Source organism: Macaca nemestrina, chromosome 2 (genome assembly GCF_043159975.1).
Source record: "Macaca nemestrina isolate mMacNem1 chromosome 2, mMacNem.hap1, whole genome shotgun sequence".
Lineage (NCBI taxonomy): Eukaryota > Metazoa > Chordata > Mammalia > Primates > Cercopithecidae > Macaca > Macaca nemestrina.
The window spans coordinates 7,668,403-7,681,841 of record NC_092126.1 but is presented as its reverse complement, the minus strand read 5'-3'; the positions used below and the strand labels follow the sequence as shown (position 1 = coordinate 7,681,841).

At 40.7% G+C, this 13,439-nt stretch overlaps 1 protein-coding gene across 9 annotated transcripts in view; it reads left to right on the top strand.

The window, feature by feature from the left end:
- The first annotated feature begins 383 nt into the window (after window positions 1-383).
- The window catches only part of IL1RA (interleukin 1 receptor accessory protein), a 149,892-nt gene continuing 136,836 nt past the window's right edge, over window positions 384-13,439 (top strand). For 8 of the 9 annotated variants that reach the window (XR_011619536.1, XR_011619535.1, XR_980819.3 and 5 more), the window contains exon 1: window positions 384-525. The gene's annotated coding sequence lies outside the window, so the exon portion shown is untranslated. The remainder of the gene's footprint in view (window positions 526-13,439) is intronic. The other variant, XM_011723126.3, reaches the window with a different exon arrangement.

The window sequence follows — 13,439 nt, the reverse complement described above, 5'->3', positions numbered from 1 at the left end:
AGCACGATCTTGCAATGAGCACATGTGTGCACCTCGGTGTGTAGTGAGGGGCGTAGCTTCCCACAGCGCCTGGCAGCGTGCCAAGCTGCGCTGCAGGACTAACCCTCTCCTTTCCCAGCGCGCTCAAGCCCGCACAGGCGGTGGCAGGGAGCCGAAGGGGCCGAGCGCAGCCTTGCATCCGTCCGCAGGCGGGCGCGGCGCAGCTCCTCCTCGCAGCGGGCGGGACCGTCCAGGGCGCCGCCCCGCGGCCGCAGCTCCTGCAAGCCCAGAGCTCGGATGGATCGCGAGCCAAGGCGGCGGGTGGAGCCTGAGCCGTGAGGCCGTGGCCAATCGCGCCGCTCCGGGGGAGGAGCCCCAAAGGGGGAAAAGAAAGTGCGGCGGAAAGTAAGAGGCTCACTGGGGAAGACCGCCGGAATCCAGGTCTCCGGGGTCCGCTTTGGCCAGAGGCGCGGAAAGAAGCAGTGCCCGGCGACACTGCACCCATCCCGGCTGCTTTTGCTGCGCCCGCTCAGCTTCCCAAGAAAGGTGAGTCTCGCGCCGCCGTGAGGGCTCAGAAGTCACCGAGCCGCAGAATCTCAGGGCAGATGGATTCTTAGAGATCGTATCGTTAAACCCTCCTACTTTACAGAGGAGGAAACTGAGGCACAGAACGAGGCAGCGGCTGGGATAGGTCATATTGCTAGTCAGGGCTGTAGCCCGGATTCGAACCCAAACGTTCAGAGACCTATCTTTGCTTTGCAGGGATTTAAGTAACGCAGTTGTGGGACGTCTGCTCGTTGCCGCCCCCATCCTCAGCCCTTTGAGGGATCTACCCTTGTTTTCCTCCTCACCGCCCCCTCCCCGCTACCACCCCCGGCCCCCATCTCCGCCTTGGTTTCTCCAGACCGCTGCTGGAAGCTCTGAGGATAGAAGGAAGCGGTGTGTCCCAGCATGCTCGCTCGGTATCACGTCGCTCTCAGTCCAGAGCTGTGACAGCCTGGGAAAATGCTGCTTGCAGCCTCACTCCCTCTTCCCCTGACCTGCTTTCTCAGAAAGATGCCCCTGCCCAGGGTGTCCTACCAGCTTCTGGAGGAGCACTGGGAGGGAGGAGGGAGGCCCGGGCGCCAGTGACCTCCTATGGTACTGTTTCTTCCCAGCCCCGGAGGAAGCGGAGCTAGTGGCCCTGTGGGGTACAGGGTGCTCCTCACTTGGGAAGAGCTGACTTCGTGGAACCGTAGAGTCCCTTCCCTCTTCTAAATATTGGGAGGGAGCAAGGAAGCTGAGTTAAACAGAAAATCACAAACAAAAGAAGCAAACTTCTGCCGTTTCCTTGAAGAGCTAGCCCTCAGCCTGTCTTCCTTCCACCTTCTGGTTGTGAGATTGTGAACCAGGGTGCCGCGCGAAGCATTTTGCTGCTCTGCTGTACAGATCCCTGGTTTAGCTACTGGATGAGAAAGAGGACTTGGCTTTGACTCCAGCTCTGCTATGTATTAGCTGTGTGAACTTGGGCAAATTATCCCACCTTTCTGATACTGGGTTTTTCTTTTCTTTTTTTCTTCCTTTCTTTTCTTTCTTTCAGCCGCAAAATGGAGATTTATAATGGTCACAATGAACCCTTTGGGTAGTTGGGAGGATGAAATGGGATGATTCAAGTAGTATGTTTAGCACAGTGCCTGGCCTGGCATCTGGTTGGTTCAAAACTGATGGAAACTATTTTAAATATTATTACATAGTAACCTTGCAGACAGTGGGTTTTCAGAAAGATGATTTCATACTACCTTAGAGAGGAGTTTAAAAAAAAATCTGTAAATGTGGTGACTTTCTTCTTTTGAATTTGAGCAGCTCTTTTATGAGAAGAATTTTCTGAATGTTGTCCATGTGTGATGTGGGTCATGGGTGCTTAGCTCGAAATGTAAAATTGATGTTTCTCGGTGATGTGAATTTCCTAGTAGTTTTTAGGTCAAACTTCAGCCCTGATCTGAAACATCCTTTATTGACAGAGAGGGTCTTGAAATGGATGAGAGGCAGAAAGATGAGACGAGAAAGTTGGAAGTTGCAGCCATGTTACAGATTGTTCTAAGCCTTCTATCCTTGCTCTCTTAGGTCAGCCGAACAACCTTACATTTTTCATCTAGTATCAGAAAACAACCGAATTCTCATATATTTCTTTTGGATTGTACAGAGATGCTGCTAAATGCAGACCCTTCTGGACACAAACTTGCCTTACTTAAACAGGAACACACAGACATTCGCATGCCCACACTAGTCTTCCTGTATTATTGGTATTTTAAAATTAAATGGATTCCCTCCTACACCCTTACCCTAGTCATGACAATTGATTTTATTCTGATGGACTTCATGCAATGATTTACTACTGTCTACTGGCTTTGCCATGACTCCTTAAATTGAGTGTCCCGCATTTGTAGTTGGCTGCCTCCTTCACAGTCCATAGCATTTGTATGCAGTGTTGATAAGTGCTTGAGAACAGGATGTGATACATCTTGATGGAAGATAAGAGCCCAGTGGTACCCACTTAGGTACCTCCCACACCAAGCATTAGTAAAGGATGGGATCACCTGCTTCCATCAGCTCGTTGCCTGTACATGCATTGGGGTGAGCTGGCTGGGATACGTCTGAATGTGTGCCTGAGAGACAGGGGCCTTGTGGGGGAAAAGGAAAATGTTCAAAATTAGGTCAGATCATAAGGATGGAAGGGAAATTAAAAGCTAATCCCCTTGGTTCTGATTCTTCAAAGAAAGGTTGATCAGTTATACCCATATCTTTATATAGATTATTACTTGTTATCAAAACCATATATATGTGTAGAACTTTAAAATTTCTAAAGTGCATTCTGCATATGTGATACTCCTTGTGACTCTCAATAGCCCTGGGAGGACATGGAAAGAATATTAATAGAGGAAGGAGCCCAGGTTTTGTGGTCAGATCTACTTGATTTCAAATTCCAGCCCTCATGCCTGAGTAGTTGGGTGATATTGAGCAGTTTATTTAATCATTTAAAATTTCTGTTTTATCCAGTTCTAAAATGGAAAGAAAATGCTTAGCTTAAAAATCTGTATAAAGAATAAATGCAATAGAATAGTGTCAAGTAATGTAGTGAATAGGTGCTCATTGAATGATATCTCTTCTTAGCTAGTCTCAATTTATTGAGAACATATCTGGAATGAGACTCAGAGAAATGAAAAGTTGCTAGAGGTCATGTGTTAGTATGTTTTAACTCTGGGAATACAGTTCACACCTTTTCATGTCTAGTTTAGGGCATTTCCCATCACACTCTGTTTCCTCGCCAATGAGATATTAACAGTTTACTTCAGTTATAAAGTTGACCTTATTTGTCTGGTTATTTGAGGATATCATTTTTGTTGAAAAGTGGGTATTTCCTTGCTAAGAGAACAATCCTTAAGCACAGTTCTGTAGAGTTTAGTGGGGCCGACTATCATAAAAGGGTATTTAAAGCAATGGTCTCTAAGACAACCTTCCTGCTCTTCTGTGTTTGATATAATACACCTTTGATTCCTAAGAGAAAGGGTACTAACTAAGAAGACGAAGTACAGAATTATGTCGCTCTTTTCTTCCTGTTGTAAGTGGTTTCTTCCCTCTGCCATCCTCATGCTAGTTCAAAGGCTGGGAAGAGGATTGAACAATGAATGTCATGAGTGTCCATAGCATTATTCAACTTTTTTTTTTTTTGGACAATTTTGTGGGTACTGAGTAGAGTAAACAGAACAGTGTGCAAAGGTGGCATTTGCAGAAAGAGACCACTGCTTCCTGGTGGTGCTGATGACTTGTCTGGAGTTTCAGTCCTCCTTGTGGAAAGTGATGGCTGCAGGCTCATGTAGGAAGATGAAGGGATCTGTTTCTGGCCCAAGCAGTGGGGCTGTTCATCTACTGAGACTTCTTGTAGGCTGTTAGATCCCTCTTCTTTGTAGCAAGCACACAGCCTTGCAAACGCAGTTGTAGAAGAAACTTTTTGCTCTTTGCTTTTGGCATTTTGGAGCATATGTTTGCTCCCATAGGTAAGCAGTTAACATCATCTTACCTGGCACAGTTAGGAAAGCAGAATGTGGCTTGAGGAAATCAGAGGACGTAGCAAAAAACAAAGATTATCTCCAGCCTATACACAGCTTCATTTGTTGATCAACTTCATCAGGCTTTTGCTGGTGACACAGATGTAGGATCTGGTGAGTCACCATTGCCTTACCCATGAAATATTAAAGAGAGCCACCTACTGTGCTCTTTGCCCATTTTGGAAATTGTTCTGTGTAGGAAAAAAAAAAAAAAAAAAAAAGAAGAAGAAGAAGAAAAGAAAAAAGAAGAAACACCAAAGAACAGGAAGGTTACAGAACATTTGGTAAGTGATATTTTGGTAGATAAATTCAGGTTAGCCATTCATTTGCTGCTTTTTTTTTTTTTTTAAACTAGAATGGATGGTTTACACTGATAGGGTTGTTAGGAGACATCCCTTTGGTCTGACTTTATTCTAACTCTCTCTAGCAGCTGTGGTAGTGTGGATTTTGAGAGTCTGGCTGAAATCTGAGGGAAGTTATTCTATGATGATCTTTTGGCTCCGCAGCTAGGAAATAGGGACACTGATGCCTGCTTAGAAGCTTAACTCCCTATTTGTTTCAGCATCTTATTCATAGAAAACATTTAATAAACACTGATCTGTCTTCTGCCAACAACTCCTTCAATGTATTAGTCTGTTAAATTATGATCATCAAAATTTAACAGCCACTCTTTACTTGTCTCCATGATTATTTGTGCTGAGTGTCTTAAATATATCATCTCATTCAATCCTCACAATAATCCTGCGTGGTTTTTTTTTTAGGAAACTGAGGCTCATAGAGTTACGTAGCATGGCCTATGTATTAGTCTGCGTTCATGCTGCTGATAAAGACATACCCAAGACTGGGCAATTTGTAAAAGAAAGAGGTTCACTGGCCTTACAGTTCCACATGGCTGGGGAGGCCTGACAATCATGGCGGAAGGCAAGGAGGAGCAAGTCACATCTTACGTGGATGGTAGCAGGCCAAAAAAGAGAACTTGTGCAGAGGAACTCTCGTTTTTAAAACCATCTGATCTTGTGAGAACCATTCACTATCACGAGAATAGCACAGGACAGACCTACCCCACATGATTCAATCATCTTCCACTGGGTCCCTCCCATACCATGTGGGACTTAAGGGAGCTACAAGATGAGATTTGGGTGGGGACACAGACCCAAACCATATCAGCCTATGTAACAGCACAAAGCAAGACATGATGCTGAGACTCATCTATGCATTTTATTCTACAGTTAGGAAAAACTTCCAGTTGTCCCACCTCTGGACTAGAACTGGACTTAGACTAAAACGAATGACCTATCCAACCACCATCCTACATCCTCATCCTGGTACTACCTTGCCTGTGACTGAGAAATATCTTTACCTTTGGACCTAACATGTGGGAGAGCTCAACTCGATGATCTCTAAATTTCTTTTGCTATAATGCATTGTGTATCTTTAAGATTCCTTTCAACTTTGAGATTCTGTAATCACATCTATTTGCAAAAGTTAAAGCTAAAACGGAGAAGGGGGAGTAAAAAGAAAATGCTCTTATTGTTTTACTCCCTGGAGATGTATTTTTCTGAACAAACAAAGATGGTCAAGAGAAGTCAGCATTTCATCAGCACGTGCATTTTTGTGATTTCATTTAAACACAAAAATAACTCTCAGATATATATTATTATTTGCCTTTTACAAATGAAAGAACTGAGGCTCAGAGACACTTACAGACTTGCCCAAGTTTTCCCAATTAGTAAAGACTGGAACCTGTGTGTGCCTGAGTGCAAATCCTTTTGTTCCACTACAGCATATTTACTAGATACCACACCATGAAATCTGGAAACTTATATAACCAGATTTGTGAATGCCCCCTCTCTGTATTCTCACACCATACTACCTCAGCTTCTGTCTTCTCCTCTTCTTTTACTCTTTCCTTTCCAAACATACTGCTCCAATCCTTTCTTGATTTTCTCCAGCTCACAAACCCCTTTAAATGCATATAACATCTTCTATCTCTATTGTGATTTTTTTTTTTTTTTTTTTTTACTGTGGTCCAGGAATTTGTAATTTGTGCCTTTGTTTTTGTTCATCTCCATTGGGCACAGGGCAGAATAAGCCATGCCATCAGCTGAGAGACTTACAAATGTCTCTATCTATCTAATCTGTGTGTCAGTCATCTTTCTATCTAGGTCTATTTATTAGTGAAATTAAAGAAAGATAAAGCATTTTAAGCCCTTAGCTCTTACTAACTGGCACCTAGAAGGGACTTGGTAAATATTCATTCCTTCCTCATCATTCAGCACTGCTGTTTACCCAAATCATTACTCATTTAATGAATCTCAGATGGAGAGGGGGAGTATGTTGAGTAGATGCCCCAGCTGGTCGAAGAGAATGTGCCACAGTTTGGCAAACAATTGGGATGGTAAAGGATAGGAAATGAATGTGATATTTACCTTAAAATATCAGCTGAGAATATGGTTTATTCTGCCCTGTGCCTAGCACAGTAACTCATATGTAAAAAGGGCAAAATTGAATGATATGATGATGGGTTCATATTATGTCAGTAGGTCCAAAATTGATTTTCTGGATTTCTCATGCTTTATCAATAATATTAGTTATGTCAAAGTTTGCCTCTACAGACTAGTAGTTTTAGTTTCATTTAATTTTGTGGTCACAAAATCAGACAATGATAAGGAGTCGTCGGCTCCAAGAAGGTCAGACATTACTAGCTTAATGATGGGAAAACCCGTTTCTGTCCTAATCATAAAGGGCATTTTGCAGAAAACACAGTGAAGGATGATGCTGAAGTGCATTTTTGCATATATTGACAGCAAGACCAGTGTCAAGTGTCATACATAAATTGCCAGAGAGAAAGTAGGAAGTTTCCATTGAAGTGGGCAGCTGCAACGAGCTTCGATCTCAAGATTTCTAAAAGCATTGAAGAATTTATATCAGTTCAACTATTATTTGATATAATTGGCATCAGTTGAACATAAGAACAGGTAACCTTTTATGTCTAGTTTATATCCAGCAGATGCTTGTGATTTCTACCTTTCTGGCATAAAAGTCTTCATGATTACACTGGCTTCCTCCTCTGCCAATCAATGCTAATGGCAACAGAAATGAGAAGCAGTCGTTTTATAAGCATTATGTCTGGAAATGTTCCTTTCGTTGATAGCAGTTTATTAAAGCCAGTATGGTTAGATGCTCTGGCAACTTAAAATTGTGTTTGCTTAATATAGTGGACATTGACGTCAGACTTACCTGCCTGGGTTTGACTTTGGCCGAATTATTTGGTCTCTCTTTGCCTTATTTTTATGATCTGTAAAAATGGGGATAATAAAACCCATCTTGTGAGGCTTTTGGTAAGTGTCAATCATATGCCATGACATTTGTTAACAGCCTTGTGCATAGGGATTTTAACCGCTATTACAATTAACAACAGCAATGAGAATGGTTCCATTGCATGCCCAGATGGATACTAAGTTAGAAAAAGAAAGGTCCAGGTTTAAATAATACAGTTTTTGTTTATATAGAACTTTAAGTCTTCAACATGCTTGTTATTGTATATACAAATGTATACACATGTAACATTTGGCTTTTTACAATAATTCTGAGGTAATCAGGGCAGGTGTTGCTAACGTTTTACATCCTGGGTCTCAAAGGGGCTATGTATTTACTATGGCCAAGCAGCTAATAAATAGTAGAACCGGGACTTGGACCCTAGTTTTCTAATTCCAGGATTATGTTTTTTTTTTTTCCTCAATCAACCGTGTTCCTGGTTAGTTGCTTTTCCTTCTCTAGACTCCTTGCTTTCACCCTGAAAATGAGGAATTTGGAAAATATTATGTCTAAGATAGAGTGTTTTATAAATCTCTGACTGTAGAACAGTGTCTTAGGAGGTATCTCATTGGCCTCAGTGAGAATTACAACTGAGTACTGCACTGAGAGTCAGTCCCATGAAGACCCCTTTATGTCCTTAAGGATGTGATTCTACCACCTTACTCTGACCTGCAGACAATTCCCCATCTGCCCCATCCCCTTCAGGACCCAGGTTTGGGGATGGGAAGAAAAAGTAGATGACTCGGTTAGGCACATGGGCATTCAATATTTGGGAAATGAAAATAGAACCTTTCTTTAAAAAAAAAGCAAGTTTTGTATCACCATTAATCTCCATAGTTTTCTACAACAAAATAAAGGATAAAATGTTTCGCTTTAATTTGGATTCTAGCATTATGAGTACACATTTTCTGCTTTCTTCTTTTGAGCTTTTAGTGCCCACAGAAGAAGCTTCGCACTCATTAAAATGTGAGTTCTTTCTGTTTATAGAAATGATGGAGACTTGAGAATGGTAATACACACTAAATAGCACTTTTCTGGAAGATTATACTTCAGTTTCCCAATTACAGAGTGAGACAGTGGTGGGGGCAGCAGATTGAATGGAGAGAGTAGATAGTAAGAAGTAGGCTGGCTTCAGAATCAGGGCTGGGTTTGAATTCTAGGTACTGCATGCTTAGCCTGTCCAGACTTAGTTTTCTCACTGTAAAATGGTAACAAACATGTCCTTCCTTCCTTCCTTCCTTCCTTCCTTCCTTCCTTCCTTCCTTCCTTCCTTCCTTCCTTCCTCCCTCCCTCCCTCCCTCCCTCCCTCCCTCCCTCCCTCCCTTCCTCCCTTCATTCTTCTTCCTTCTTTTCTCTTCCTTCCTTCCTATTATCTCTCTCTCTCTCTCTCTCTCTCTCTCTCTCGATCTCTCTCTCTCTCTCTCTGTTTATTAGTAAGGTTCAAGTAAGATAAAATATATTAAGTCCCTAGCTCTTAATAGCTGGCACCTAGAAGGCACTCAGTAAATATTCGTTCCTTCCTCTTCATTCAGCACTGCTGTTTACCCAAAGCCTCTCTCATTTGATGAATCTCAGATGGAGAGGGGGAGTATATCAAGTAGATGCCCCAGCTGGTCTGAGAGAATGTGCCACAATTTGGCAAACAATTGGGATGGCAAAGGATAGGAAATGAATGTAATATTTACCTTAAAATATCTCAGGATCTTTCATGTGTAGGAGGAATTAGACCAGTGATAAATTGCAGTGCATGGATCCTTTACATCAGAATCATGTGGATAGCTTCTGAAATCAGCGGATATCTAGGATTTCTGCACTGAAATCTAAGAATCACTGGATTAGAATTTTCAATACTGAGAGGCAGGATATTGTGGGGGTTTGAATTTGGGTTCAAATTCTGCTCCCTCGGTGTAAACCTAATGAAGTTATTTAACGTTTCTATGTTATTCATTGAGTTGTGGGGAAAAGTAATTTAATATATATAATATATGAAGTGCCTAAAATACAGTTTTACTGTAGAAGCCAGTCTTTGAAATACCTTTCATGACTTTGTTTAACTTATATTTTATTTCTTCTCTGACTGAATGTCCTAGATAGCGACATGGCTAACTCTTTCATTTGCTTAAAGTCTGTTCACTATCTTCTCAGGGAAGGCTACTTGGATTGTTTGAATTTGCATGGTTTGGGGTAGGGGAAGCAAGAATAGGGCTGCTTGCTCTCTGAAATCCTGATCTCTCTTACCATACTTTTGTTTTTCCTTTATTCTGTGGCATTTGTTACCTTATAAGCTTACACATACTATTTTATTATTTAGTCTATTTTTAAAATTTAACTTTTATTTTAAGTTCAGGGGTACATGTGCAGGTTTGTTACATAGGTAACCGTGTACCGTGGGGATTTGTTGTACAGATTATTTCATTGCCCAGGTATTAAGCCCAGTACCTATTAGTAATTTTTCCTGATTCTCTCCCTCCTCCCACCTACCACCCTCCAATGGGCCCCAGTGGGTGTTGTTTTCCTTTATGTGTTCATGTGTTCTCATGTAGCGCCCAATTCTAAGTGAGAACATGCAGGATTAGGTTTTCTGTTCTCGTGTTAGTTTGCTAAGGATAATGGTCTCCGGCTCTCTCCAGGTTTCTATAAAGGACATAATCTCATTCCCTTTTATGGCTACATAGTATTCCATGGTGTATATGTACCATATTTTCTTTATCCAGTCTACCACTGACGGGCATTTAGGTTGATTCCATGTCTTTGCTATTGTGAATAGTGCTCAGTGAACATACACATGCATGTGTCTTTATAATACAATAATTTATATTCCTTTGGGTGTATACCCAGTAATGAGATTGCTGGGTTGAGTGGTACTTCTCTTTTTAGTTCTTTGAGGAATTGTCACATTGTCTTCCACAATGGTTGAACTAATTTGCACTCCCACCAATAGTGATCCTTTTTCTCTGCAACCTGGCCAGCATCTGTTATTTTTTGCTTTTTAATAATAGCCATTCGGACTGGTGTGTGATGGTATCTCACTGTAGTTTTGATTTGCATTTCTCTAATGATTAGTGATGTTGGGCTTTTATTCATATGCTTGCTGGTTTCATGTATGTCTTTTGAAAAGCATCTGTTCATGTCCTTTGCCCATTTTTTTTTAAATGGGTTGTTTTTTCTTGTAAATTTGTTTTAAGTTCCTTCTAGATGCTGGATATTAGACCTTTGTCACATGCATAGTTTGCAAAATTTTTCTCCCATTCTGTAGGTTTTCTGTTTGCTCCGTTAATCATTTCTTTTGTTGTGCACAAGCTCTTTAATTAGATCTCATTTGTCAGTATTTGCTTTTGTTGCAACTGCTTTTGGTGTCTTTATTATGAAAAATCTTTGCCCATTCCTCTGTCCAGAATGGCATTGCCTAGGTTGTCTTCCAGGGTTTTAAATCTTGAATCCATCTTGAGTTAATTTTTATATATGGTGTAAGAAAGGGGTTCGATTTCAATCTTCTTCATATGGCTAGCCAGTTACCCCAGCATTATTTATTGCATAGGCAATCCTTTTCTCATTTCTTATTTTTTATTTCACCTCCAATAGATTATAAAGTCCACAAGGACAGGGACACTTGATTTGCTCATTGCTGTATCCCAAGTGCCTAGAATAGTTTCTAGCAAAAAGCAAATGGCCCATAAGGAGGCAATGATAAATAAAGAAGTGTATGGATAGATGTTAGTGTGATTGTTTGTCCTCAAGAACTAGAAAGAGATAGAACTGGATAAGACAGTGAATTATACATGTAATATTGAAATAAAATTTGACATATATATACGCTCAGATACACACACATATATACACACACACATACATATACATATGTATATGTACGTAAGTATGTATATTTGAAGTGTTGAGTATATATTTAAATATTGAAGTAATACTTTATGTCTATGTACATATATATGCATGTGTACGTGTATATATGTGTATGTAAAAATGAGTATAAGTATATATTTATCTGTATATTTAGGAGTTTTTCAAAGCTACCTGAGGAAACAGGTGTTGAAGTGTTTACTTGTTAGGTTGCTACAGCGATAGGGAGAAAGACAAAAATATGTACATATGAGTAAAGAGACAACAGACAAATAAGAAATACAAGTGATTTCAGGACAAGAAATGAAAGGCTAAGATTACAACAGCAGCCAACATTGGAGGGACGTAGAAGGGGGACAGTTTTTGAGTACAGTAGTCAGAGAAGCGATCTCCGAGAAACTGACATTTGAACTAAGACAGAAGCCTGAGAAGGACCTAGGATAGGCCTGAGGTCATCACTGAGGTGGGGGGCCAAGTAAGAGGCAGTGAAGAGCTGGAAATAAGGTTCTAAGGTGGGCAGGGGCTAGGTCAGACTGGTCCTGCAGGCTATGGTGAGGAGTCAGGATTTTACACAAAGTGTAGCAGGAAGTCACTGAAAAGACAGAAGCAGGATGATGACCAGGTCAAAGATATTTAGAGCCTTGAAAAGAGAGTGAGGGAAAATGGAAGGCCTTATTTATAAGATGAGAAGACCAACTGCTCTGATTTCATCCTGTAGGCTGCTATGAACAGATGAGAAAGACAAGTTGGTTTCATTGATGTTTCATTCGTAGCCTCTCGTTCCCATTAGAATGTTTCAAAGGGGAAAACAAAAACCCAGCTAAAATAGGGAAAACCTATATATGTATATGTGGCTTTGCTTTTTCTCAAATGACACCATTCTTATTTCCAAATGCATTAAGTAATGGATGGAAATGTATGCACTATTGCTCAATTCAATTCAGCTAGAAATTTTACAGTTCTTGTGTAGGTGTTTTATGTAATCAATTCCCAAAAACATTGAACCTAGAGCTATTTCCTTATGAAACTTCAGCTACCAGTTTCTTGAATCTGTTGTAGTGAAGAGTAAGCATGTGAAAGGCAAACTTAATTCCATACAAGATCAATTTCTTCTTTCTGACTCTACAAGTTTAACTCTTCAAGAAGTAGCTTACAGGTCATCTCTTCCGTGATGTGTTTACTGGGCACATGCACATATAATCTCATACATGCCTCTTCATAATATGAGTTTAAAATAGCTTGGTAACATGCCAGACTGTATTTTAAATTTTCTATAAATAATTTCTTTTTGAAGTCTCAGGATAACCGTACGTGGCAGGTGAAGTTATAATCACCATTTTACACAAGACAAAACTGAGACCTGGAGTCACAGAGTTGACCAGTGGTAGAGTCAATATTGGAAATTGAGCAAGCTTAATCATTATACTATTCTGCCCTTTGATTGTAAACAGTAAACCTGCAAATTCATTCACCTCTATTTGTCCCACTCACTTTGTGGTATCTTATATGAAGGAATAGTTCGTAAGTGTTTTGAATCAGTGAATTAATCCAGGACCTCTTCTTTCAAGTATCATTTCATTAGCAGATAGTGATAAAAACGTGGGTTTTAGACCCAGACAACTTAGGCAGGCAGAAGGTACTCACTACCTCTGTGATACCATAAAATGACTAACATTTCTAAACCTGTTTCTTCATCTATGTTGTTGTCACAAACATAGGGCTGTTGTGAGGATTACATGAAGTATGCATGTAAAGCACTTAGCACAGTGCCTGGGACATAATTAGAGCTAAGTCTATCTGAACTGTTTTTATTATTTTTTGAACTAAAATAACCTCCCTAAACATGATTATAATTAGGTACCAGGCAGGTTTTTAGTTGTGCTTGTTTTATTAACTTTCTTTTAAAAATCAAAGCCAAAGATTCAATCATATAATCAGTGATGTTAATTTTGTTCCAGGGCTCATTCTGGCACCCTGCCCTCAGCAGGGTATGCAGTGTGGATTTTGAAGGGCCCTCTTATAGGAAGGAAGGCCAGTTCTGGAGAACAATATGAGAGCAAAAGGTGCTGTGTGACCACCCTTTTTCCTTCATACATCTGACATAGCTACAGGCAGCACTTCCAACCTTGCCTGTCTATCTCCCCAGCCTGGATCTACCTTGCTGGAAAGCTACTTTGTATTCCAGTGATGATCCCAGAGCAT